At 37.8% G+C, this 27,446-nt stretch overlaps 1 long non-coding RNA gene across 1 annotated transcript; it reads right to left on the bottom strand.

The window, feature by feature from the left end:
* Nucleotides 1-2,569: 2,569 nt before the first annotated feature.
* Nucleotides 2,570-17,358, bottom strand: LOC106557727. Its single transcript, XR_005377572.1, has 3 exons — nucleotides 17,235-17,358; nucleotides 4,517-4,664; nucleotides 2,570-2,961 (listed from the first exon to the last, which is right to left on the bottom strand). It is a non-coding gene; the product is annotated as an uncharacterized LOC106557727 (long non-coding RNA).
* Between the last annotated feature and the right edge of the window lie 10,088 nt (nucleotides 17,359-27,446).

Consider the following 27,446-nt stretch of genomic DNA (forward strand, 5'->3'; position numbering starts at 1 on the left):
ACCCAACCCCATACGTTTAATATCTAAATTAGTGGTAGGCAAACATTTTCTGTAAATAGCCAGATAGTGTATGTTTTTGGTTTTGCAGGCCATATGGTCTCTGTCACAATTACTCAACTCTGCGGTCATAGCATGAAAGCAGCCATAGATAATACATAAATGAATGAATGTGGCTATATTCCAATAAAGCTTTATTTATGGACACTACAAATTGAGTTTCCTATAATTTTCATGTGTCATAAAACATTCTTCTTGTGTTGATTTTTTTCCAACAATTTTTTTTAAGATTTTATTTATTTATTCATGAGAGATACACACACACAGAGGTAGAGACACAGGCAGAGGGAGAAGCAGGCTCCATGCAGGGAGCCAGCCGTGGGACTCGATCCCGGGTTTCTGGGATCACACCCTGGGCCGAAGGCCTCACTAAACTGCTGAGCCACCCAGGCTGCCCATTTTCCAACAATTTAAATATGAAAAAGCATTCATAGCTTTTGGGGCCATACAAAACAGACAGTGGCTAGATCTGGCCCATATGCAGTAGTGTGCTAACCCCTGATCTAAATGATTAGTACTTCATATTTAGGTCTCAGGGCAGTACTTACCTTTTGAGCCCCACAATTAATATCTCTGTGTCTGTCCCTCAAATACCTTAAGTGTCCAGAGTGGAAGTTTTGATTCTCTTTACCCTGTGCTTTTTTTGCCCAGGTGTTTTCTAGCTGAAATAAAATACTTTAACATCAACAGCTAGAAAATTGGTAACAATTCTTGAGTGCTCTTTTACTACACTCCACATCCAACTCATCACCAAATTCTGTGCATTGTTCTTCCACAACATGCCTCAGATCTGCTTAACTCTCTCCATCTGGCCAAAGCTACTCTCACCTGTTACGTGCATTCCTTTAATAACTTCCTAATTGAAATCTCCCCTTTTCTGTCTTTCCTATTAGCTAAGTCATTACAAAATGAGTTACTTTCATTGCTTGTGAGGTATATAGAAACTGTGTGATCAATATTGACAATATGTATAGGCAAACCAGAAGTCTCCATTCCTACCCTCTCTCAGTGCGTTTTGCTGTACAACATCTGAGGTAAACTTGCTAAATTATTAGTCATAAAATATCTCTGGTGGCTTTAAAAATGCCTTGAAAAATTATCCAAGCTCCTAATTAAATTCTTCAAGGTTCTGCCTGAGACAAACTCCACTTTCTCCCCATCTCTACCACCTCTGATCACTCTTAACCTTGTTCATTACACTTCAGCCCACTGGCCTTCTTTCTGTTCATGCTCCACACTTTTTCCTCATTCTTCCCTCTCAGGCAGTGGAAACCAGTTCTTTGTTTGGCTGACTCATTCTCATCCTTTAGGTTTCAACTTAATTATTACTTCCCCAACTGGCCACTTTATCCAAAGTAGGCATCTCCATCTTCTTAGCCTTGATGACTTCCTTTATAGGCTTCCTTTATATTTAACAGTGGGGATTTGCCCCTTTTTAAGCCCGTTCATTGTCTTTCTTTCATATAGAATGTAAGTGATGTGAGGGTAGATCCTTGTCTGTGGGATGCACTGTATTCAAATGCCCAGTCTAGTACACAGAAGCTACTGAATACATGACTTAATAAATGAATCTATCAATTTAAACATGTAGGCCAATCCTGTAGTATAACTGTTTTGCGTGCATGACAATTTTTAATTGATCTGTAAACTACATTTGGATAAATGCATCATGGTATGTTTTCATTTTTAAAGCTTTAATGTGTTTTTCAATTTACAAAAAAAAATGGGTACTTTTGTTGATAGAAGTAAGAGAAATGCAAATGTTAAAAGGAAATCCCATCCTGCTAAAAATTTTTCTCTGTAGTTATCTAAATTATGTCCTTGAAATCTGTGTAGTTACACTAGACAATGGAAAAGATTCAATGTCTAAGGTAAATGGGGAAGAGGCAATGTGACACCATGAGGTTGTCACTGAAAAAAAAACCATTCAAGATCAATTTATTCCTAAAGTGGAGTTCTGGGGAAGAACATGGGGGCTTTGGTGTGTAACTGTGTCTTCTCTGTTGAATTGTACATCTCTTGAACCTATTCTTTCTGCTTTTTCAAAAACATCATTTAATTTGAAGGATGATTAAGAGATGGTTTAAAAAATGTGGATGGATGAGAACCATGGCACAAGTTGCAGTGCTGTGTCTTTATGGCCTGTTAATGTCAACCTCCAAGCCCCAGTGTCCTTCTCAGAGCCACAGAGTAATTTCTCACTATACTATTATTTTGAAGATTTGGAATATATTTGTAAGGACCAGGCATAATATATTACACAAAGTAAATATAAAAATAAAGTCTCAACTTATGTGCCATAAATACTAGTTTTTAAAGGAGTAAGTTCCACAAAGTGGAAATGTCTTGTATGTTTGTAATAAAAAGAAAAATCTGGCTTGAGAAGGATTTTGAGTACTATTAGTGCTGGAGATGAAATTTTTTTCACTATGTTCAGAACCCTTGCTAAATGTATAAGACAATATTTACTACATTATGCTTCAAAAACCAACAGCTTCTGAAACCCAGCAACAAAGGTTTACAAAAGTTTATTTTCTGTTTACTTTACATTAGGCTGTAGTAGCTGCCCATTAACTATGACTCTGTTCCACGTACATTTATCCCAGAACATAAGGAGAAGCAGTAGCCTTTCTTTGATGCTTATCTTTCTCAGAAAAAAAATGGAGATGGTTGAATCATACATGACTCACAGCTTCAGACATGACATGTGTTACTTTGTTCACATTCCACTGATGAAAGCAATCACATAGGCAGAGTGGTATCATTGAACCAAGAAGTCTCTTCTCCAAAGGAAGTCACTGCAGTTCACATGGCAACACATAAGAGATTTATAATTCTCTTACAAGAGGGGCTGAGCAATTGGATATAATAAGACAATAGACTGCATTAGTCTGATTTTTTTTCCTAAAGTTAAAAGGAAAATAATAATTAGCATGCCTTCTAGACTTACATGGACAGATTTTCTCCACCTGAAATAAACCGATAAAAACATTGCTTTGTGGAACTGATGGGATGAGATATTTAGCATGATAGAAAATGCTCCTTTTTTAAGTAGCATATTAAATAACACCATCTAGGAATACAGTTTCCTGTGACTGATAAGGCTTTAGTGGGGCTGGTCAAATAGGTGGATTTAGTGTTAGATGGATAAGTCTAGGCAACACTGATCATCATTCTCTCAGGACAAGCTCTCAGAACTGCAGTAAGCATGATTGAATTGAGCCTTAGGCTAAAGGATTTACAGTCTCCCTTAGTCAAACCACAATATATTGATTAAATATTTGCCCAGAGTTTATTAGATTCAGGCTACCTAGAGTTGTTTGTATTAATAGCCAGCAGATTGAATATTCTACTTAAATACTCAGTCATTAGTAAACCATGGAAAACCCTCTGTCCCTTGCATATTACTTGTTTTGCCACCACAAAAATTATATAACATATTTCAGCTCTCCAACTGGTATGCCTATATCATTGGCCAATATCTGAGTCCAGCTTTGTCCCACTTAGAAAGAAATGAAACAGGTACTTTCATTCTCATTTTTAAACTGAGAAACTGATATTCAGGGAGTGAGTCTTGTCCTCTGACCATGAGCTGGTAAGGGGAAGTCAAGGAAGTTACCCTAGATTCTATGAAGCATAGTACAACAATATGGCTTGGCATCTCAGTTTCCATGGAAACCTAAACAATTTTATTCTGAAAAATTAACAGATTTTTGCACACAGAATAATTAATCAAAATAGTCTCTTACCTCCAGACAGTCTAGCTTAACAAACTCTTGTAACTGTTACTATCATTGGTATCATTTGTTTTTTTTTTTAATACTTCTACTTATGTGGACAATGTAGGCCAAGCTGGTTCAAATCCTTAGTTAAAATGGGCAATTATTGGGGTACCTGGGTGGCTTGGTCAGTGAAGCATCCAACTCTTTATTTTGGCTCAGGCCATGATCTCAGGTCATGAGATTGAGCCCCATGTCAGACTTTGCACTGGGCATGGAGACTGCTTAAGATACTCTCTCTTCCTCTACCCCTACTCCTTGCTCTGTCTTTCTCTCAAAAAAAAATTAAAATTAAAAGTATATTTTTAAAAAAGTCTTTATGAATCTACATTCAAACAACCTGCACTGTTATCTATTAAAAATATATAGAAGGTCAATGACTTGGATTTAAGATGATGTGTGTGTATGTGTGAGAGAGAGAAATTCATTGTATGATCCCATTGTTTCTTTACTTTTCAACGCTGACTTTTTCTAACCATTTCTTGGAAGGATTTATTTATTTACTCATTTGCTCTTTTTTTTATTATATGCAGATCACATCACAGTGGAAAGTTAGGTAATGATATAAATAATACTTAATAAGTAATACATATTACTATTTATATTATAGAAAAAAATACAATGAAATTGCCTTGATTTAATAACAATGATACTAGATAAAACAAAAATAGTTTTCTTACCTTAAGAGTCCTCAATATTTCTTGAATGACCAATGTTTATATGCAAATGGTAGCCAGGTTGGCTTTCAGCAGATTGGTTGCTTGATGAGTGGATTTCTTTCAGTCAATCAGTATCTTTCCCCATTTTTGCTCCCTGAGAACATACATTCTAGATTTAAGAGGGACTGAGATTAGTCCAGGGATTTTTAAGTAGCAAGGAATTGTTTGATGTGTTCATCAATATATTTTTACTTATATCATCTCTGGAACTATCTCCAAGAGCAGCTAACATACATTCACAAAGAGAGTGACCATAAAAAATGGAAACATAAGTCAAATATGAGTGGCTATACTAAAAGAACGTATACGACATTAAGTCGTCAGTTCATCTGTCAGGACCTAACCAATGTGATAACACTATCACGCTGGGGCGAGTAGTCTCCCTTCCCTTACCTTAACTTAGCAATGTGACAACAAAGTGGAAGAGGTCCAGGACCCCAAGTAGGAAATAGATGGAAGTCAGCTTGAACTAACCATGTTAGTTCATGAATGTTCAAAATTCCATAATGTAAAGAATACAAGAAATGCTGTCAACAAGATTGAAGTGCTTGGGATTATAATGCTGAAGATCCAGAATCAACATCTAGTGTTTCTATGAGGGATATTGCCTGATGATGTTTTGTCTTCTCTTGACTCTAGAGAAGGGGAAACTTGAGATGCGGTTTAAGTTATTATAAGCTGTATGTCTTTCATAGGTCAATATGAATTCTAGATTACTATCAGATAACTGCACACTTCCTAGAATTCATAGGCAGGCCAGTGGTCCAGAGTAAATCCACACTGAATCTCTGAAAAAAAAAATCACAGGAAAAACATAGGATTTTCTTTAATTGATGGTAAAGGTCACATCTCCTTACTATGTGGGGATAGACTCAGAGGCATGGTATGTAAAGAGAGGTCTTAGAGAAAAAATGAGTGGGAAATATCAGAAAAGGAGACAGAACATGAAAGACTCCTAACTCTGGAAATGAACTAGGGGTGGTGGAAGGGGAGGTGGGCAGGGGGTGGGGGTGACTGGGTGACAGGTACTGAGGGGGGCACTTGATGGGATGAGCACTGGGTGTTAATGTATATGGAGGTCTGAAGACCTATATGGACCTATATGGACCTATATGGAGGCCATCTGGAGATGTCCACTTCACAACACCTCTGGCCAATCATAACCTTAACATCTACATTAGAAATGTACCACCCTTGGGGGATTGTTTGGGAATGAACTACATTTCCCCTAAAATCAAGGTCCCCTACATGTTTAATTGTGTTTAATTCTAACTCTCAAAACAATTTGAGTATCATTATGGATGCTGACATGGACAACACAGGGTAACTATGGGAATAACAACATTTTTCCCAGACTTTATGAGCATGTTGACATCTGATGCTATATTTATGGGTTTATACTCAGTGGCTAAGCAATGTATGAGGACAGGAAAAGTTTGGATTAAGAATGTTCAAAAGCCACACATTCCAATCAGGTTTTGGTGCATCCCCGCCTCTCTTAATATAAAGACAAATAAATGTAAGGATATGTATGAGTGTTCTGAAACGTCTGAGAATAATATCGTTCTTGGAAATTTCAAATATTAAATTCTTCCCAAAAAACATTTTGAGGTTATCTCTACTGGGCTGGTGCAATAAGCATGGCATGAGTACACCCATGTGATTATCTAGCAGTAAGACAGGCTCATTAATCTTGGCCACTAATAACATTTGCTGTGAATTTTGTTTCCATAAATCACTGAGATTGTGTTTCCTGCCCTGTAGAATGAGGCTAAATCTTCAGTGATTTCAGGAGTTTTAAGAGAGAGGCTACAAAGATGAACCCATGATGCATACAGACTGCCAAGTAGATTTCTGTAATATCCTGAATGAATTTTAAAACCAGAGGAGAACAGCAAGGTTATTAGCTACCTGAGAGAAAGAGGCAGTCAAGACTGAATCACAATGACTTAGAGATGGGAATGAGCTCAGGTCAATCACATAATACTTGCTATTGTGCTCTGGCTTAGTCACAGTCAAATTCAGGAAGCACATTCCATTAGACTAAATAAAGCTTCGATCATGTGTAAAATTTCCAGCTTGAATAGGCAGCCATCCTATCACTCATCAGGCTAGATGCATTTAATGGGTGTAATTTCTTCCTCCTATTTCTATGCATTTATTGTTTCATTTTTATTATAGGAATTTGGACATATTATTAAGTTTATTATTTTGTGTTAAGCCTAGGCTTAAGTAAATACTATTCTACAGGGTGTACATGCAAATATGTTTCCTTTAGATTGTCAAAAGAATGGTGCAATCTGATGCAACTTAACTATGAGATTAGAAGAAAGGAAAAGTGAAAAAAAACTTATCAAGCACCAAGTCAATGTAACTTAAGAGTTTATATATATTATTTTAGGGGGAGAGGGATTGTAAAATGTGAATTCCTCAATTCCAGAAGTTCTGATTCTATAGACTCAAGATGGAATTCAGAAAAAATGTATTTTAAGAAAGCTTCACAAGTGATTTTGATATAGGTGAACACTGCCTTGGGCCCCTATAAACTGTATTAAACTCCATTTGCTTAAGCCCTTAAATTGCTTGGAGGAAAAGGAAAGATAGATGAATGTTCTTTTCATTCTATGGAGGCCAATTATCTGAAAAGCTGCATGTCAGAAATTATCCCTGCAACATTTTTTTTTTCCTGCAACATTTTAATTTTAAGAGTGAACTTCATTTTCCAGAGCTGCTGACCTACACAGCTCTTGAGGATTTTATGAGCCAGGCCTCTCCTGGCTGCTGACCAGAACTTCAGTCTGAAGCAGGTGCTTGTTAAGAATATATGCACAGAGACACATTGGAAAATATTATATGTGTAATATATTTTTTTTGTTGCAGATTTTCCAAAGTAATGGTATGCCCCAAACAAAAACCATGAAAATATACTCCAAATTAGAGATTTAGACCTTTAATAATTGGGGATAGGAGGTGGCTTATTTAGTTCTTTGGGGGTTTGAGGGATTGTCAGGCTGAAGGCATGTCTATTAACAATTTTCCAGGATTCCCCCAGAAGGGAGCCCTGAGACAAAGATTTAAAAGTAAATTGGGAGGAATTTTAGGAAGCGCTGTTAGGGGAGCAACAATGGAAGGCAGCCAGTAAGATGCTTTATCAGAGAAGCTATTGTGGGATTGTGGACACCTGGGGCTCAGCTCTAACTGGGGAACTCTGGGAGACAGTGTAGAATACATGCTTCAAGATAACCTTCCTCAAAGGCAGCAGGAGCTAGACTATGGAACACTAACTCCCATCAGTCATTGGTTAACGGCTGCTCCAGGGGGAACATTCATTCCCAAGTACTTCCAGCCTGCCTCTTTCTTGCACAGGCAAATCTGACTTCAGAACAAATCCTCAGGCCAAGATGTAGACTGTGACTTTTGGGATTCAAGTGTGTGTACTGAAATGGTAAGGGCCAAGGCTATGGGAAGAGTATTGAAAGCATAAGCTAGAGAGATTTGGAAAATTTAAATCTCTTTAAATTTAAAGAGAAGCCAGCCACTCTTTCTAGTGTAAAAAAAGGACAATGGAAGAAAAGACGTAACAGGTAAAAGCCACGCCTTACTACATTTAATATGTCTCTTCTATAAAATCACCAAGCCAGGTTAAAGGGCTGTGAGCTACCGGTTACCCTGATTACCAATCCATGAATGATATTAAGTTATCACAGTGATGAACTGGATCTGTGGTACCAGTTCACTTGAATTTCCACCTGAGAGTCCTTCCATAACTGGTGAAATGTAAAATTTTCCTTATCCCCCAAAGTAGGGAATATGCTCAGTGGAAATTTTTAAAGCACCTCTTGCTTGAATGCTCTAGGTCTCTTAAATGTTTTTACCTCAACTAAGTATAGATTTCATGGTACAGTTTAGGTATCTGAGTGTCACCAGGAATAGATTTAAAGTGAGCAGAAATTCTTGGGGTGCCTGGGTGATGCAGTCAGCTAAGTAACTCTTTGTTTCATCTCAGGTTATGATCTTAGGGTCGTGGGATCGAGCCCCATGTTGGGCTCTGTGCTCAGCACAGAATCTGCTTAAAACTTGCTCCCACACTCCCTGGACTCACTCTCCCTCTCTGTCTCTGTCTCTGTCTCTGTCTCTGTCAAATAAATCTTAAAAAAAAAAAGCAAAAACCAACCAAACCACAACAAAACTAAACAAAACAAAAAGCAGAAATTCCAAAACTTAATGACACATGACAAAGTGCTATTCACCTACAATTAGTAATTTGTTTGCTAAATGACTGTGGATTTATATGCCTCTTAATCAGTTATATAAAAATTATGTTAAAATTATGAAATTGTTATTTTAAGGAAAAAGGACATTTTAAATGAATTTAAAAAGTTTTCCTCTGCCTCCACAAAGTGCATAATAATTGAATATGTAAAGAGTATCATATTGAAGGGACACCACTTTTTTTAGCCCACCAGGAGAAACCTCATGTGGTTTCATAGAGCACTTTAGGAAACCACCAACTTTGGTTGACAGAGAAAGTGACGAAGAATCTTGTTATTTTATATACGCTCAGTACCTTCTCCCAAAATGTTGAAGGAGTGTCCACAGCTGCACAAACTATAGCTTTGCAAAGAATTAAAACCACCCTCTTGTCCATGAAGGTCAAACAATTATAGTGCTTACAGACGTGATGCCCTAAAGCTATAAGAATGGAATCAGAGGGATGTTTTTTTCCACTGGAGATTTGCAAACTCATCAGATGGAGACACTGTAGAAAGTAGCTCGCCAGATTTAGATTTCATTCTGCCTCTGGTCTGTTCTGAAATTCAGACTTCCTCTTGTATGCTCTGTGGATCAGAGCAAGCTTCTCTGTATCTCTCTCTCTCTCCTGCTCTCTCACTTGCTCGTGCTCTCGCACACACACACGGTACAATTGTTTGTGTCTTTAAATCCAGTTTATTCCCACTTCCACATTTTGCCCTCCAGCAATATTTATAAATTGTAGAATGATTTCCTGACTACCATCATGCCCGGGAATACTTTCCAAAGTAACTTAGCTTAAATCTACCAGTGTGGCATTGGGACAATTAATATCAAAAGATATCCTATATTGTGTCACTTTCTCAGTTTCTTTATGGCATGGACACTGTTACACATAAGAGACTCTGTTGTCATTAAACTATTGTTAAAACATCTTTTCTAAGAGAAAAATAAACACCAATATTGTAATTTGAATATGGGTATAATTTTGCAACTTGGACTTATCCTGCTGATTTGAGTAAATTCTGTATTGTTTTATTGTTAAGACTGAAAAGACAAAAATTTCAGCTGTGAAATTCCCCAGCTTACCACTAACTTTTGAAATCTTTATGCCTCTGAAATGATAGAACCGTATTAAAAGTGTCCCAAATTAAAGAAATGAGATGATAACGCTAAGTGGGCCTAGAATGAGTTGTGAGAGATGCTGACTGAAAGACAATGATACAAGATAATTATATGTATACCCTCCACACTTAAATTATACTTCTCTTAATTTTTAATCTTAATTCCAGTATAGTTAACATACAGTGTTATCTTAGTTTCAGGTATACAATATAGTGATTCAGCAATTCTATACTCAGTGCTCATCATGATAAGGGTGCTCTTTAATCCCTGTCACCAATTTTCCCTACCCCCCTACCCACCTCCCCTCTAGTAACCATCAGTTTTTTCTTCATAGCTAAGGGTCTGATTCTGGGTTTTCTCTCTTTTGTGTTTTTTTTTTCCTTTGCTTCTTGTTTTGTTTCTTAAATTCCACATGTGAGGGAAATTATATGGAATTTGTCTTTCTCTTGCTTATTTCACTTAGCGTTATACTCTCTAGCTGCATCCATGTTGTTGCAAATGGCAAGATTTCGTTCCTTTTTGCTGCTGAATATATCACATCTTCTTTATCCATTCATCTATCAATGGATACTTGGACTGCTTCCATATTTTGGCTTTTAAATGCTATAATAAACACAGGAGTGCAGCTATCATTTTTAATTAGTGTTTTTGTTTTTTTTTGGGGGGGGGGGGAGGGAAATACTCAGTAGTGTGATTACTGGATCATAGGATAGTTGGATTTTTAACTTTTTGAAGAACCTCTATATTGTTTTCCAGAGTGGCTGTGTCAGTTTGTATTCCCACCGAAAGTGCACAAGGGTTCATTTTTCTTCACATCCTCTCCAACACTGGTTACTTCTTGTGGCTTTAATTTTAGTCATTCTGACAGATATAAGGCCACATTTCATTGTAATTTAGAGTTGCATTTCCCTGATAATGAGGGATATTGTGCATCTTTTCAAGTGTCTGCTGGCTATCAGTAGGTCTTCTTTGGAGAAATATCTGTCAATTTCTTCCACTCATTTTTAGTTGGATTATTTATGTTTGGGGTGTTTTTATCGATTTTTATGTATTTTGAATAGTAGCCTTTTATTGGATATGTCATTTGCAAATATTTTCTCCCATTCAGTAGGTTGTCTCTTAGTTTTGTTGTTTACTTTGCTGTACAGAAGCTTTTTATTTTGATGCACTGCCAATAGATTATTTTTGCTTTTATTTCCTTTGCCTCAGGAGGCATATACATAATATGTTGCTATGGCCGGTGTCAGAGAAATTACTGCCTATGTCCTCTTCTAGGATTTTTATAGTTTCAGTTCTCACATTTAGGTCCTTAATCCATCTGGAGTTTATTTGTGTGTATGGTATAAGAAAGTGGCCCAGTTTCATTCTTTTGCATGTAACTATCCAATTTTCCCAACATGGTTTGTTGAAGAGACTTTTTCCCAGTGGATATTCTTTCCTGCCTTGTCAAAGATTAATTTAGCATGTAATTGTGGGTTTATTCTTGGTTTTCTATTCTGTTCCATTGATTTATGTGTCTGTTTTGTGCCAGTACTATACTGTTTTGATTACTACAGCTTTGTAGTATGATTTGAAATCTGGAATTGTGATACTTCCAGTTTTATTCTTTTTCAAGATCACATGGCTATTCAGGGTCTTTTGTTGTTCCATACAAATTTTAGCACTGTTCTAGTTTTGTGATAAATGCTGTTGGTATTTCAATAGGGATTGCATTAAATCTGTAGCTTGCTTCGGGTAGTATGGACATTTTAACAATATTTGTTCTTCCAGTCCATGAGTATGGAATGTCTTTTCATTGCTTTGTATCATCTTCAACTTCTTTTGTCAGTGTTTTATAGTTTTCAGGGTATAGATCTTCCATTTCCTTGGTTAGGTTTATTGCTAGGTGTCTTATTATTTTTGGTGCAACTGTATTAGTGTATGGAAATGCAACAGATTTCTATACATTGAATTCGTATCTTGCAACTTTACTAAATCCTTTATCAGCTTTAGTAGTTTTTTGGAATCTTTAGGGTTTTCCATATATAGTATCATGTCATCTACAAATAGTGAAAGTTTTACTTCTTACTTATTCGGATGCCGTTTATTTCCTTTTGTTGTCTGATTGCTGTGGCTAGAACTTCCAGTACTATGTTAAATAAAAGTGGTGAGAGTGGACATCCGTGTCTTGTTTGTAATCTTAGAGGAAAGGCTCTCAGTTTTTCTCCATTGAGTATAATATTCACTGTGGTTTTTTCATAAAAGACCTCTGTGATGTTGAGGTATGTTCTTACTACTTTGCAGAGGGTTTTCATTATGGATATTGTACTTTGTCAAATGCTTTTTTGCATCTGTTGAAATAATCATATGGTTTTTATCCTTTCTCTTGTTGTGATGTATCATGTTGATTGATTTGCAAATATTGATTGATTTACAAATGTTGATTGATTTGCAAATATTGAACCACCATTGCATCCTGGGAACAAATCCCATTTGATCATGGTGAATGATTTTTTTTGATATATCATTGGATTCAATTTGTTAGTATTTTGCGGGGAATTTTTTCATAGATCTTCATCAGAGATATTGGCCTGCAGTTCTCTGTGTGTGTGTGTGTGTGTGTGTGTGTGTGTGTGTGTGTGTGTGGTGTGTCTTTATCTGGCTTTGGTACTAGGGTAATAGTAGCCTCATAAAATGAATTTGGAAGTTTTCCTTCCTCTTCAGTTTTTGGAATAGTTTGAGAAGAATAGGTATTAACTCTTTCTTTAAATGTTTGGTTGAATTCACCTGTTAAGTTATCTGGTCCTGGACTTTTGTTTGTTAGGAATTTTTTGGTTACTGATTCAATTTCTTTGCTGGTAATCAGTCTGTTCAAATTTCTAGTTCTTCCTGTTTCAGGTTTGGTAGGTTCTGTGTTTCTAGGAATTTATCCATTTCTTCTAGTTTGTCCAATTTATTTGCATATAATTTTTCATAATATTCTATTACAATTGTATTTTTGTGGTGTTTTATTTCTCTTTCTTTTTCTTCTTCTTCTTCTCTCTCTCAGAGTCTGGCTGAAGGTTTGTCAGTTTTGTTGATCTTTTCAAAGAAACAGTTCCTAGTTTCATGGATCTGTTCTGTTTTTTGTTTTTTTTTTAAGTTTCTGTATCATTTATTTCTGCTCTAATCTTTATTATTTCCTTCCTTCTGCTGGTTTTGGGGTTTTGTTTGTTCTTTTTCTTTACATGTAAGGCTAGGTTGTTCATTTGGGATTTTTCTTGCTTCTTGCAGTGGGCCTGTATTGCTCTAAACTGCCCTCTTAGGATGGCTTTTGCTGTATCCCAAGGATTTTGGACCAAATTGTGTTTCATTTTCATTCTATCGCCATGTAAGTTTTGACTTCTTCTTTGATTTCTTAGTTGATTCATTCATTGTTTAGTAGCATTTTATTTAACTTCCTCATATTTGTGCTCTTTCAAGTTATTTTCCTGTGGTTGATTTCTAGTTTTATAGCATTGTAGTCAGAAAAATTGCATGGTAGGACTTTGACTGTTTTGAATTGGTTAAGACTTGTTATGTGGCCTAATTGTGGTCTTTTCTGGACAGTGTTCCATGTGTGCTTGAAAAGAATGTATATTCTGCTGTTTTAGAATAAAATGTTCTGTATATGTTTAGTCCGTCTGGTCCAGTGTGCAATTCAAAGGCATTTTTTCCCTATTGACTTTCTGTTTGGATGATCTCTCCATTGATATAAGTGGGTTAGTTATACTTTTTCAAATGTAGGTACCTATGACTAGAGAATGGATAATGATGAGGGAAATGCAGAGCAAGAAAAAGAAAAGAAAGATAGTAAAGTAAAACAAGAAAGGCAGGCATTGTTGAGGGTTCAGAGGGAGAGTGGAAGAACGAACAACCTTCTTGGTCTTAGTACTTTCTGTGAAAGGCTGGTGTTGACTAGGGTGGTTTCTAAGGATTTAAATAATTCTACATAATTCTAACAGTTCTTCAGGTCTTTGCTTTTAAACTGAGAATCTGATTTTTGATAATCCACATCATTCTGGTTACTTGAGAGCTACACAGACTACACATACATCATGCCATCTGATCCTGTAACTGCTCAGAAGTGCAGGTACTACCTGCACATAGGCAGTCTCCAGGTCTAGTTTACCACAGTGGATGTGGGATTTGAACCAAGGATTTATGATTTCTCAGCCTCAAGATGCTTTTCTTTACCCTCAACATAGTTCTGCTAATACATTTTAGGGGCAGCCTGGGTGGCTCAGTGGTTTAGCGCTGCCTTCAGCCCAGAGTCTGATCCTGGAGACCCGGGATCGAGTCCCACGTCAGGCTCCCTGCGTGGAGCCTGCTTCTCCCTCTGCCTGTGTCTCTGCCTCTCCCTCTCTCTCTGTGTCTCTCATGAATAAATAAATAAATAATCTTTTAAAAAAATAAAGACATTTTAATCATTTTTTAGAGTCCAGATCAAGTTATGCTATTCCCATTTCACAGCTGAAGAAAGACAAGCCCTTGGAGAATATTCCATTTTTTATACCCAGTTAGTCAGTGGGAGAAACTCATAGGGGAATAGTAACATATTACCTTCTTAAAGTTATTAAAAGCTACTAAAATACAAGGAAATACTAAAATACAAGGAAAAGAAGCTCCTATAATGCTAGCATTATAAACTTTTGAGGCTCAAATACAGAGCAATTCCATACTCAAAATTCTGGGAGCTTCTCTGACATAAATTCAAACAAACATTCCTTGTTGTCCCAGTTCCTCCTCTAGTCCACATCCCCTGGTAGATAAAAGTGTAACTGTACAATATCAATTAATGGCCACTTGATGAATCTAGGCTACCAGAACATAAGGAAAAAAAAAACAGATTACCAATTGTGATATAACAAAAAAATGTCAACATCAGGTGATTTAAAATGAGACTTAGGCCTTTCTTGTCCCCTCCAGGTTTTGTTGTTTGGGGTAAGATAGGTAACAGGAAAAAAACTTTATGGAATATTTGGAGTGGCTCTTCATGTAAGAAAGGAAAAGAAAAAACTCCCAGTGTTTCCTGATTTCAAGGCCAAACAACAACAACAAAACTTTAGTGTTTCTTTTGCTGATCCAACTGTGCTTGATGTCCCAAGGGGAGAGTCAGCCCAAGCAAATTAAGTTGGTGTATCCACTATTTCACAGAGTCCAAGTTGGAGTCAGCATCCTGCCAAGTGAATATGTCTTGTTAGAGGTGTTTGCATTAATGTATGATCCTTAAGAGGCTTGGGTTGCTTTAGTGGCCAAACACCAGTCCTTCATATTGGCGGGGTACTGACACTAACCAGACCAGACCATAATATCCACTGGACAATTAAAGGACAAAGAACAAAGAAAATATGTCAGAGCTATATATTTTGGTTAATTCATTGTAAATTAAATGTGTTGCTCATAAATATGTCAAAAAATGAATTTTCATTTCAGTCCCAGGCAACCTAAACATAAATGGAAATCAGAAGAATAATTTTTAAAATTAACTCAAACAGAAATTGTAAATTAATTTGTAAAAGAATTAATTTCTTATATGTTGAACCATTCCATATACATTTTATATAGGATTTGATTTGTCTAGATATGGTTATATGCATTCTTTACAAAAAAGATCTGCAACACAAATTTCTTTTGGGTCTTAGAGGAAATAATTTAACTTAACTTGTAAAGGTAAAGCTCCAATGAATTGTAAATGCAATAAAACTTATTCCTGTTCCAAAATATGTCTGGAAATCAGGAAGCAAAAATAGATTTCAGTTTATTGTTAAAAACAAAAATAACTTGGGATCCCTGGGTGGCGCAGCGGTTTAGCGCCTGCCATTGGCCCAGGGCGCGATCCTGGACACCCGGGATCGAATCCCACGTCGGGCTCCCGGTGCATGGAGCCTGCTTCTCCCTCTGCCTGTGTCTCTGCCCCTCTCTCTCTCTCTCTCTGTGACTATCATAAATTAAAAAAAAAAAAGGGAAAAACAAAAATAACTTGATCTGGACTGAGAGAAATTTCCTCATATTTGGTTGTTGAATAATGGATTGATTATTATCCATAAATGTACATTATATCTATCAAAGGCAGAACAGGATAAATACAAGACTGAATAGAACAACATCTGATTAGGGATCCCAAAAGAAGAAACTCAATGTCCTCATCATCTTACCACAGGCTGAAAGATCATGATTAGGTGGGAAAAGGCATTCCATTAGAGAATGCATATCATTAGAGAAATGATACCTTTGCATCATTTATACTTATTAGAGACTATTTTTAAAAATCATGAGAATAAGCTGTGGCCATATTTTAGAAATGTTCCTCATTGGAGCAGTAATTTAGATGGGAAAGAAGTCCTCAGTGGCATTTGGTCATTCTGTCCTGTGTGCAGATAGAATGAAACTTGAAAAAGTTTTGTAGAATGAATCAAAGCACAAAGAATAGACTTGAAAAAAATACATTAACTTGAAATGTCTAAAGTGTGTTTTACCACTGTGTTTTACCACTGTTTTTCTTTTTTTGTGAGAAAATGAGTGAGGAAAAATTCTACTCTTCAAAGGAGAAAGTCCAAGCAACTTAAAGGAAAGAAAACAAGGTCACTATTCAAACTAGTACATTAAGCACTTCAAAAGTAGTAATAACACTGACTCTAAAAACTGAGAAAATATAGAATGTTTGCTTCTCTGAAGGGCAAAGTGATATTCATGTTAGAAGAAGCCAAAAGCACATATCATGAGATTCATAATTATTACATGTGAAAAGAAATGGGTAACAATAGACTCAGGAGCAGGGAAGGTTGGTAGTTAATTTCAAGAACTAGGAGTCTCATATAAGAAAATGGATAGGATATCACAAAAGAGAATAATGCAGCATCCAACCGATTGGGGGAAAAAGATGGAAAAATTTCTTTTCTACAAGATATTACCTCTTAAAGTTGCCTTAGAATGACCATCCTATTTATCACTCATCCCAGCCACCTTCACTTTACATTCCTTATCCCCCTTGCCCTGCTCTATTTTTTCCCTTAGTACAGTACCTCCCCATGTACTGTATTAGCCTCTTATTTTGTTTACTGGATAGAATTTCCCATCTACAGTGGAAGCTCACTGAGGATAGAGTTCTAGAACTGCTTGGCATACAGCAAGCACTTGAAACACATTTGTTGAATCCATGAAAGAATGAGAAACAGTATTCAAGGAGGGAAGGTCACATACTGAACTTGAACTGTGAGATTTCCCATTATAAAATAGGTACATTTGATAGTGATACATAAAGGAAAGAGTCCCCACATTATACCTTCTCTTGGAGTTAACCTACTTTTGCAGAAGAGTGGCGAACATTAGAGAAACAAATAGAAAATTCCATGAAGTATCATAAAGAATATGAGAAACATGAGTTGATGGCATGGCAGCTAGAGGTTGAACTTAGGAATCTGGCTTTGTGGTGGGTGTTCTAAATTGCACAGAATTCTAATATCCCTCTATCCACAGACCTACCAAAATCATGAAACTTCTTAATAATATCTGGAATCCCGAACAACTTTTATCAATTGGTAAAGCACAAATACAGTGACATTTAATCTTGATTAAATTTAGTTTTAGGAAAACCTCCTAAATTATTATTTCTGAATTATTTCTCAAATTTTACAGGACCTCTAATCTAAATATGTGTTTAACAACCCTGCATACCACTTCTTAGTCATAAGCAAACAACAGATCGCTGAAACCAATAAAGATGTTATTGTATATTCCCTGTAAACTGGAATGGTGGATTCAGATGTATACATGATTCTTGTCTTCAGAAGCTGAGGTGGTTGATGTTCCACCCCTATCTCCCCAGCACTCACAGTTCTCAAATTACTTGAAAGCCTCTTATTATAGTCACCTACCTCTCTTGGCCTGAAAGCATTCTCTGGTAGAAAGAGTATGCTTGGCCTGTACATGCCAGAAGTACCAGGGAGTTGGCTGCCCCACATGAGGCACCCCTTGATGATGGACAAGAGCTGAAGGATAAATGTCCCATTTCCTCAACCTCTGGGTGGAACAATTCTGAGCTGTGCTCTGCAGATTCTTCCAGAGGTCCTCAGTAGAATTATGCTTCATTTGCTAAACGTAGTTAACCTTGGTAATGTGCCTCAAACTGCCTGCCTCTCATTCCCTATCTCACTTCTTCATTCCTCTGTCAGTGTTCCCTAGAATCACATCCTTAATACTCAAATCCTCATGTCATGTTCTGCTTTTGGGGAATCCCAACCTGAGACAAATTTACAGTCTATTTATGAAGATAAGACAATATATCTTGAAAGCAAACACCACTAGCAATTAAATGTTAGACTATGTGACAGGAATTAATTTCAATGAAAGGAGAAGAGGATAAATTAGGCTGAAGATGACAGATATACTTTGTACTTTGGAGAGGAAATGAGATATTTTGCCAGACTCTAGGGGATATATAGTGGCTTTTCAGCTGGATGTGAGAGATGTCAGGGGTCAGTAAGAGCACAGAATGTTTGAGGAATTGAAGGGAAGCAGGTTTTTTCTAGAACAAGTCTGATGAAAGTTGATCAGATACCTAATGGCAAGCAGAAGATACCACCATAAAGGGTCCTCTTTTATTTCATGTATGACCACCCAAAGGTTTACAATTTAGAAAGAAATGAGCCCTCTACTCCCACCCCCCTGTAGCAAATCTCCAGGAGTTGCAATTTGTGTGGAGTGGATATTTATTATTGGTGTCCTCACCTGGGTCCATATTACTAGCTGGTGTATCCATTCCCTTGCTCCTGTTGGTAACTAATTGCTCTCCTTTTCTTCTCTCTCTGAAGAAGTATCCTTGGCTAATTGGGAGCCTTCTTGGCCTAGGAAACTGCTCAGTGCTCCCCACGATGGCTTCCTGCAATAGATGACTGTCTGACAAGAATGACAAGGGGGCACAAAATGCAGGACCTCCAACCCTCTAGATGGTGCATCTCATATTCCAAAATCCCTGTAGTAGGATCAGGCAAGATGATAGGATCCGAGAATGGTGACAGGACCCGGGATAGGATCAGGTGCTTCTCTCACCCCCTATTCATGAAAGCACACCTTCAGTAAATCACATGCAACTAAATGCTTTCTCAGGCTCTGCTTGGGAACCCGATCTAAGGTCTCAAGAATCTGACAGCAAAGAATTTTCTTCATAAGCCCACTGGGAAAGGCCTTATGGCTAACTTAGTCCTTCTCAGACCCCTATTTGTTCTCGACAGAAGATGAATGACATTCCACCTTCTTGAAGCCACCTACTTAATCACTCAGACTTTCTTATAATCTGCTACTAACCTAAGCAGAATGCACTGCCTAAAATGGCCCCATCCATTCAAGATCCAGCAGGCTACTCACTGATAAGGTGGACGTGACCTCTGGCAGAAACAAATCTCCAATAATAGTAGCACAAAGACATCGGAACTGTTCTTTGGGCCAAACTACCCCACCCACACACAGTGGAAATAATGAGCAGGTGACTTTCTGAGAGGTCTAAAAATGGATCTTGCAGGATGGCTTGGAAAAAAAGAGCCATAAAATTTTTATATACCAAATCTCGGGATCAATTTAAGGGATTGATGTGTGGGAGGCCTTGTCGCAGCCTAAGTGCATTGCCTGAACCCTCCGTTAAACTAAAAACAAAGCAAAACAAAGCAGTCCCACTGTGCCTAATACTCCCCAGATGACTTTAAATGAATACACACAGAGTATTAACAGAACATGATGTTTTTCTTTCTTTCCTGTTTTTGTTTTTTCTTTTAAAAGGGCATTCTTCAAACTCATTGTGACATTGTAGTGCCTATTGCTACTATGTTGTATAATGGGGTCTCTCTCCCTCTGCCAATATGTGGTTTTTGTTCAATGAACAGAAATGTGCTTTAAAATTGGCCTAAGTAGGCTTAAGCAGGAAATTTATCTATAGCTCAAATATACATGCATGGTTACTTAACTGCATTTCTAATCCAAGAAGCAGTGGTTTGGCCCCTTGAGGGTGGGAATGTATTTGAGACCCCAGTACCAAACAATAGGCGAGTTACATACGAAGCACTCAAAGAGAAGTGTGTTGTACAAAATAGTCCAACAATTCAGCTTTAGGAATACACTCAACAGGGGATCCCTGGGTGGCTCAGTGGTTTGGCTCCTGCCTTTGGTCCAGGGCGCGATCCTGGAGTCCCAGGATCGAGTCCCGCGTCAGGCTCCTGGCATGGAGCCTGGTTCTCCCTCTGCCTGTGTCTCTGCCTCTCACTCTCTCTCTCTGTCTATCATGAATGAATAAATAAATCTTTTTTTTTTTTTAAAAGGAATACACTCAACAGAAATGTGGATATATGTTATCAAAAGATACATGTCAGAGTGTTCATAGCAGCATTATTTGTTAAAAGCCCCAACCTGGAAATTACCAAAATAATAATCAACATTCAATTGTGATATCTGCATACAACAGATTATCCTACAGAGCAAAAATGTTCACTTTGGAAAAAATCAAACTGTATAGGTACAACTTTTATACCTCTATGTATGTCATTCTTCCAAAAATATTAAAAGTATGTGTGTTCCGTTGAACTGAATGTTCAATTATTTGGGGTCATTTTGATTTCTTTTTCTTCCATGAATACCAGTAATCAAATGACAAGTGGCTAAACTAAGTATGAACTGCTAACAAGACTCCTGTTTTAGTTTACACTGGGGAGCACTGGTGAACCAACACAAATGATTGATTCATGAGATTTAGGGAAAAATAGAACAACAGAATATTGGGTGGGGGGAGGGAGAAAGGAGAACATTAATTTGTTAGGTATTTTTGAATTATAATAAAAATTCTATTAAGTTATAGGATTTTAAGTTGGGAGGGGCTTGGAGAATAACATAGCCCACGCATTTTACAAATAAGAAAACTGACCTCAAGAGGTTAAATAATAGGACCAAGGTCACATGTGTGGTTAGCAGCAGCCCTCAGAGGAGGTCCAAGGTCCAAGGTCCTTTCTCTCTAGATCACACAGCCGCCTTGTTTTCCAAACCTTCTTAGAAAGTCTTTGAATGCATTTAAAGTATCTGTTTTCACAAGTTTTAAAGATCGACTTATTTACGTCCTTTTGGTGCAACACAGAGGATATGAACTGACTCAATACCTTCCACTCCAATCTGTCAACAGTCAACAAGTCAGCAGAACTGACATTTCTGCTTCTACTTAATGGTTGATATTAATTAACTCATGGTTTTTATGTTCACTAAAGCCATTTATTTAGCTCACCATGAATAGGCTAAAAAATCAACAAATATTCCCAGCAACTAAGACAATTGAAGCACTCAGGGTTACTTTTCAAAAACAATAATATTTGCACATTTCTTAAGGGGATCACAAAGTCCTGGAGGAGGGCATCTCATAATTCTTTGAGGTTTACTATAGAGATTCACAACCCTGACTTCTTTCCTATCCACAGAAGGCTTTCAGCACTGTGATCCTGTGGCTCTATACCAGACCTCCCAAGTTGGATTCTCTAGGGACAGGGTCTGTGCATCTCAATACTTTAAAAGCCCATGGCTGATTCTGGTGTAATCACAGTTGGAAAAGACTGTTTGATTGCTTCTCTACAGCACAGCTCTCACCATCCTCTCTGTGATCATTTAAATATATGAATATTTAACAAAGAAGTAATTGGCAAATGGCTGATTCAACCAAACCAAACTTGAGTGTCTACTCTTTCTCAAAATTCACTGATTACATACCACAGGTTGATATATTGCCTCTTAGGTTGGCTACATCCAGCCAACAGACCAGTTCAGTTAATTTTTATGGATAGGCACTGTAAATTTCTAAACAATCCACTAAACTGTGCTCTTTTGGGAGGCTTACAATAGCATTGGCAAGGGCCATACACAAATTAAAAGAAAAATCAAAGCAGGATATGAGAATGGTCAACTTAACTATAAGAGATACAGCCAGAAATCTGAGTCCAAAATCAGAAAAGCCTAGGAAGGTCAGAAGTAAAATGTGTGGATAAAATGAAAATGGATTGTCAAACTAACTCATCATATTTGAATTTTTGTTATAGAGACATTTCTGTTTACATAAGTAAATGAGTATTGTCTTATATGACTAAATGAATATTACTGACCACATTGCTATAGAATAGTTTGAATTCTGTTAATAAGGATCTAAGAGATATAAAGTACTGACATCATCAGATATCAATAATTAATTATTGACCTCATTAATTAGTTCATTAACTAATGAATTCATATGTATTTTGTCCACTATATTGTAGTTTTAAGTATAATAGATTTTTTTTAATGATTCTAAGCATTTTATATCTAGAGGAATGGCAGATGAGTGAACAGATACTGTAATATGGTGCTAAATTAAAATTCAAAGACAAGGGCTATTAATATGCAAAGGAGAACTCTTGCCCCAGAGAGGGCTGGTCATGTGAAGTAACTTCTGAGTTAAGTCTCAAATGATTAGCAGGTAAAGGCAAAAAAAAGGTGGGGCACCTACTTATGCATAATATTTGTACATTTCTTGCACATTTCTTCACTTTGTGATCCTTATGCATAAGGCACAAACCCTACAGCATAGGATTACAGAGATGCTACTGAGATGATACACTGTCAGAGTTCAATATGATATGAACACAGGACTCATGAATTTAGAAAATACTTCTTCTTAGTCCACACATTCCTATTTCATGTTATCTTTCCTTGTTTTATTCTATTGTCTATTTTATATTTTTATTTTTTATTGGAGTTTGATTTGCCAACATATAGTATAACACCCAATACTCATCCCATCAACTGCCCTCCTCAGTGCCCGTCACCCAGTCACCTCATCCCCCCCCACCTCCCCTTCCACTACCCCTTGTTCATTTCCCAGAGTTAGGAGTCTCTCATGTTTTGTCACCCTCTATCCTGGACACATATGTGTCTTATGAGTTCTTTTTTGACAGGGGTCATGTCTACATGGTTTGAAAATATATCCCATGGTTTACTGTGTGGTAGGTTCTCAATACATACTTCTGAATGAATTTTTTTCCAGCTGCATCCTATTGTCATTGAGGAAACTGAGGTCCAGAAAGATATAGTGGACATTCTAAAATCATACACAACTTAGGGGCCAAACAAGATATTAAAACAATCTTGGGAGCCACTGATATGTCTAACTCTGCCATTCAAATCCTGAATTGTAGGACTTTTTTCAGCTTTCCATGAATGTATACAAAGAATATTGGGAATGGAAAATGTATTTGGATTTTGATTTAAGTATTGGCTACTGGCATTATTGAATTCACCATAGAAAATGCATCTGAACCAATGACTCCATGATTCAGGAATACTATAATAACTAAGCCCATCTTTAGAAGTTGGGCCGACAGTGAGGGAAGAAGCTGGTGGAAAAAGAGGACCCTAGGATCACCTCATCCACAAGTACAACTGGATAACTATCAAATCATCCCAAATACCCTAGAAATCAACCTGAAGCCTTCACAATCTGAAGATTGGCAGAACAAACTCCACAACTAAAGGTAAAGAAGAGGTTATATCAAAGAAGGTAAAAAATATAGAGATGCAGTTTGGGACAGAAACAGATCATGGCCACTGCAGTGGGAAGGGAGCCATGGTTGTGAAGAAGGGCAAGAGACAGACTAACACAAAAGGGAGCACACATTCATTCAAAAATGAATCCCCATAGCAACTGGCTTAGAAAGTGAAAAGGCCTGAATCTCATGAGTTCTTGCAACCATCAGGGCTTAAATCCTAGAGTTTTAAAGGTCAGTGTACTTGGCTCTGGGAGACCTAGGAAGATAATGGGACTGCTCTTGGAGAGAAGGAAAGGCAAACAGGCCATGGATGTTCAGTATGGAAAGAGCAATCTGAAGAGCACCTAGGGCACACAGTGGCATGTTAGTCACTTGTCTGGGAGCAGAGAGGCAGCATTCCCAGAGAGACCACTCCAGGAACAAAGGAACTGGCGGGTGCCATTTCCCTCCCCTACCTCTCAGCATAAGCACAGAGCCACCTGCAGGAACCAGTACAGCACCAACACAAGCTATCTAACTTGACTACATTTCTCTCTCTCTCTCTCTCTCTCTCTCTCTCTCTCTCTCATCACACACACACACACACACACACACACACACACACACACATATACCCATTTCCCCATGCTCCAAAAGAACTGCCCTTCCCTGTCAGGCTTGCCTCAGTTCCAATGCAGCAGGCACCTTCCCCCAGAAGACCAGCCCAAACCCTTGCCAATACCACGTCTCCTGACCTGGGAGTTTTCCAAGGCCTCGGTTCTGGTGGTGGCAGTGGTGATATATCTCATTTCACAAGCAGACCAAAACATACCTAGTTTAAATGCATCACATTCAGGCCAGGGACCAAACACTGCCCACAGCAGGCAGAGAGCCTCTGCAGATGACTAGTCTGAAGGATAAAGCACTCAGGATACAATAGCAGAATGCACATAGCACACATTGGAGACACTCCTGGAAGTACCAAACTCTGAGGAACAGAGGACCCCACAGTCCAAGGTATTCCAGGACTACTTCTTCATAACGCCATTACCCTCAAGAACAGGAGACATAACTGACTTTCCTAACACAGTCACAGGGACAGATAAAATGAGAAGACAGAGGAATTTGTCCCAAATGAAAGAATGAGAGAAGGCCACAGTCAGGGATTTAAGTGAAACAGGTATAAGTTTCTGTTGGAAAATTTAAAGCAATGATCATAAGGATATTAACTGGACCTGAGGAAGAAGTGGAAGACATCAGTGAGACATGAAATCAGAGATAAGGAATAACATAGTGGAGAGAAAGTGCTCAATAAATGAAATGAGAAACACACTTGCTAGAATGAATAACAGGCTGCAAGAAGCAGAGGAAAAAATTAATGACCTAGAAGATAGAGTCTTCTCTAATCAAGTTGAACAAAAGAGAGAAAAAAGGGAAGTCAGTGATTCCATTAAAGGCAGTAATATTCATTTTATAAGGTCCCAGAAGAAGAGAAAAGGGGACAGAGAATTTATTTGAAGAAATAATAGCTGAAAACTTCCCTTATCTGGAGAAAGGAAACAAATACCCAGATCCACCAGGCATAAATAATCCCCAACAAAATAAAAGGAAAAAAACAGATCCATTCCAAGACATGTTGTAATTAAAATGGGAAAATATAGTGATAAAGACGAAAAATATTAAAAGCAGCAGGACAGGGGATCCCTGGGTGACTCAGTGGTTTTGTGCCTGCCTTTGGCCCAGGGCGCAATCCTGGAGTCCCGGGATGGAGTCCTGCATTGGGCTCCTGGCGTGGAGCTTGCTTCTCCCTCTGCCTGTCTCTCTCTCTCTCTGTCTCTATCATAAATAAAAATAAATCTTTAAAATAAAATAAAATAAAATAAAAGCAGCAGGACAGAAGAACACAGTTACATGCAAAGGAACTCCCATAAGACTATCAGTAGGTTTTTCAGCAGAATCCTTCCAAGCCAGAGAGAAATGGCATGATCTATTCAGTGTTGAGTAGTAAAAATCTGTAGCCAAGAATACTCTATCCAGCAAAGCTACCATTCAGAATAGAAGGAGATAAAGAGTTTCTCAGACAACAAAAACTAAAGGAGATCCTGACCAATAAACCAGCCCTGCAAGAAATATTAAAGAAGACTCTTTGAGTAGAAATGAGAGAACAAAAGTGACAATATAAAGGTAGAAAATAGCAGTAAAAATGAGTATTTTTGTAAAAAGTCATTCAAGGAACTCACAAAGTAAAAGGATGTTAAGTATGAAACATGGAGAAAAAAGGAAAGAATGGGTCAAACTTCAATGACTATCAACTTCATATAGACTGTTATATGCAGAAGATGTTATATACAAACTAAATGGTAACCACAAATTGAAAACCACTAATAAATATGCAGAGAATAAACAAAAATAAATATATTACTAAAAACCCATAGCAAATCATGGAAGACAAGAAAGGATCAGAGAAAGTCTTCAGAAACAACTACAAAACTAGTAATAAAATGGCAGTAAATGCATATCTATCAATACTTATTTTGAATGTAAATGGACTAAGCACTCCAAGCAGACACAGAGTGACAGAATGTTTAAAAAACAAGACTCAAGGATTCAAGGCAGCCAGAGTCTAAGATGTGACATAGAAGGAAAGACAGAGAGAGAAAGAGAAGAAAGGAAGAAGAAGAAGAAGAAGAAGAAGAAGAAGAAGAAGAAGAAGAAGAAGAGAAGAAGAAGAAGAAGAAGAAGAAGAAGAAGAAGAAGAAGAAGAAGAAGAAGAAGAAGAAGAAGAAAGAAGAAAAGAAAAAAAGAAAAGAAAAAAAAGAAAAGAAAAGAAAAGAAAAGACAAGAAAAGAAAAAAGAAAAGAAAAAAGAGGAAAAGGGAGCACCTGAATCGCTCAATACCTAGAGCATGAAACTCTTGTCTCAGGATGGTGGGCTCAGCCCCCACATGGAGTTTACTTTAAAAAAATAAAAATAGAGTTTCCTGGGGGCTCAATTGTTTAAGCACCCAAATCTTGAGCTCTGATCAGGTCTTGATCTCAGGGTTTTGTATTTGAGCCCCCTGTTGGCTGCTATGCTTGCATAGAGCCTATTGAAAATACATTTTTAAAATTAAAAATACAAATACAAATACACATTAAAAAAAGAAGAATGAGGGCAGGATATGATAGGTAGGGAAACACCTTAGATGAGCAGGTTGGGAAGTTCTGAGTCTGGGTTCTGTGTGGCCTTTGAAGCTCCCTTGAATTTAAGAAAACCTTTCCCTTTTCTGAAGATATTAAATGGATTAGTGCCCACAGGTGAAGTGTCTAGTTGGCAGTGCAGAGGAGAGTCACTCATGGCATTAACAGATGTTTGGGACGAGGAGAGCACATGTGCAAAGGGCACAAAACATGTCTCCTGGTGATGTTCCTCCCACTCTCAGGCCCTAGGACAGGCATTAAGGGAACCCCTCAGAGGGGGTAAAGCTTCAGAGTCCCGGAAAAGGTACAAGAGCAACTACTTCTTGGAATATCAACCATCCTCACTCAAGAGAGCCAGATAGTGCTCTGGGGCCTGGCCGTGTTCTGGACTCCAAGGTACCCTTGGGTTCACATGACCAGACATAATTTCTTCCCACACTTTTTGACCTTCACAAAGTCCTGGGCCACGGTAGCCACACTGGGCTTGTTGAGTGGAGCTTCCCTTTATCTAGGAGTCTATGCAACTTGGGAGCAGGAAGCCCTGGCATCCCCAACTATGGGTGGCCTGAGACACCTTCCTTACAGGGATTGCCCTCTCAGGTACACATGGGCAGGGATGAAGGCACAGTGATGAATCTGAAGCCCCAGAAAAAGGACCCTGGCTCAAGAGAGGACATATAGGGGAATGGGTGTCAGGGGAACAGGCATCATTCAAAATGAGGCTATAGAGCTACGGAGAAGGCAGTCTTTAGGGAGACAATGATCCTGAGATTAGAGTCTTCATGATCTCACCACACAATAAAAAGAAATGGGAAA

Source organism: Canis lupus, chromosome 24 (assembly GCF_011100685.1).
Source record: "Canis lupus familiaris isolate Mischka breed German Shepherd chromosome 24, alternate assembly UU_Cfam_GSD_1.0, whole genome shotgun sequence".
Taxonomy (NCBI): Eukaryota; Metazoa; Chordata; class Mammalia; order Carnivora; family Canidae; genus Canis; species Canis lupus.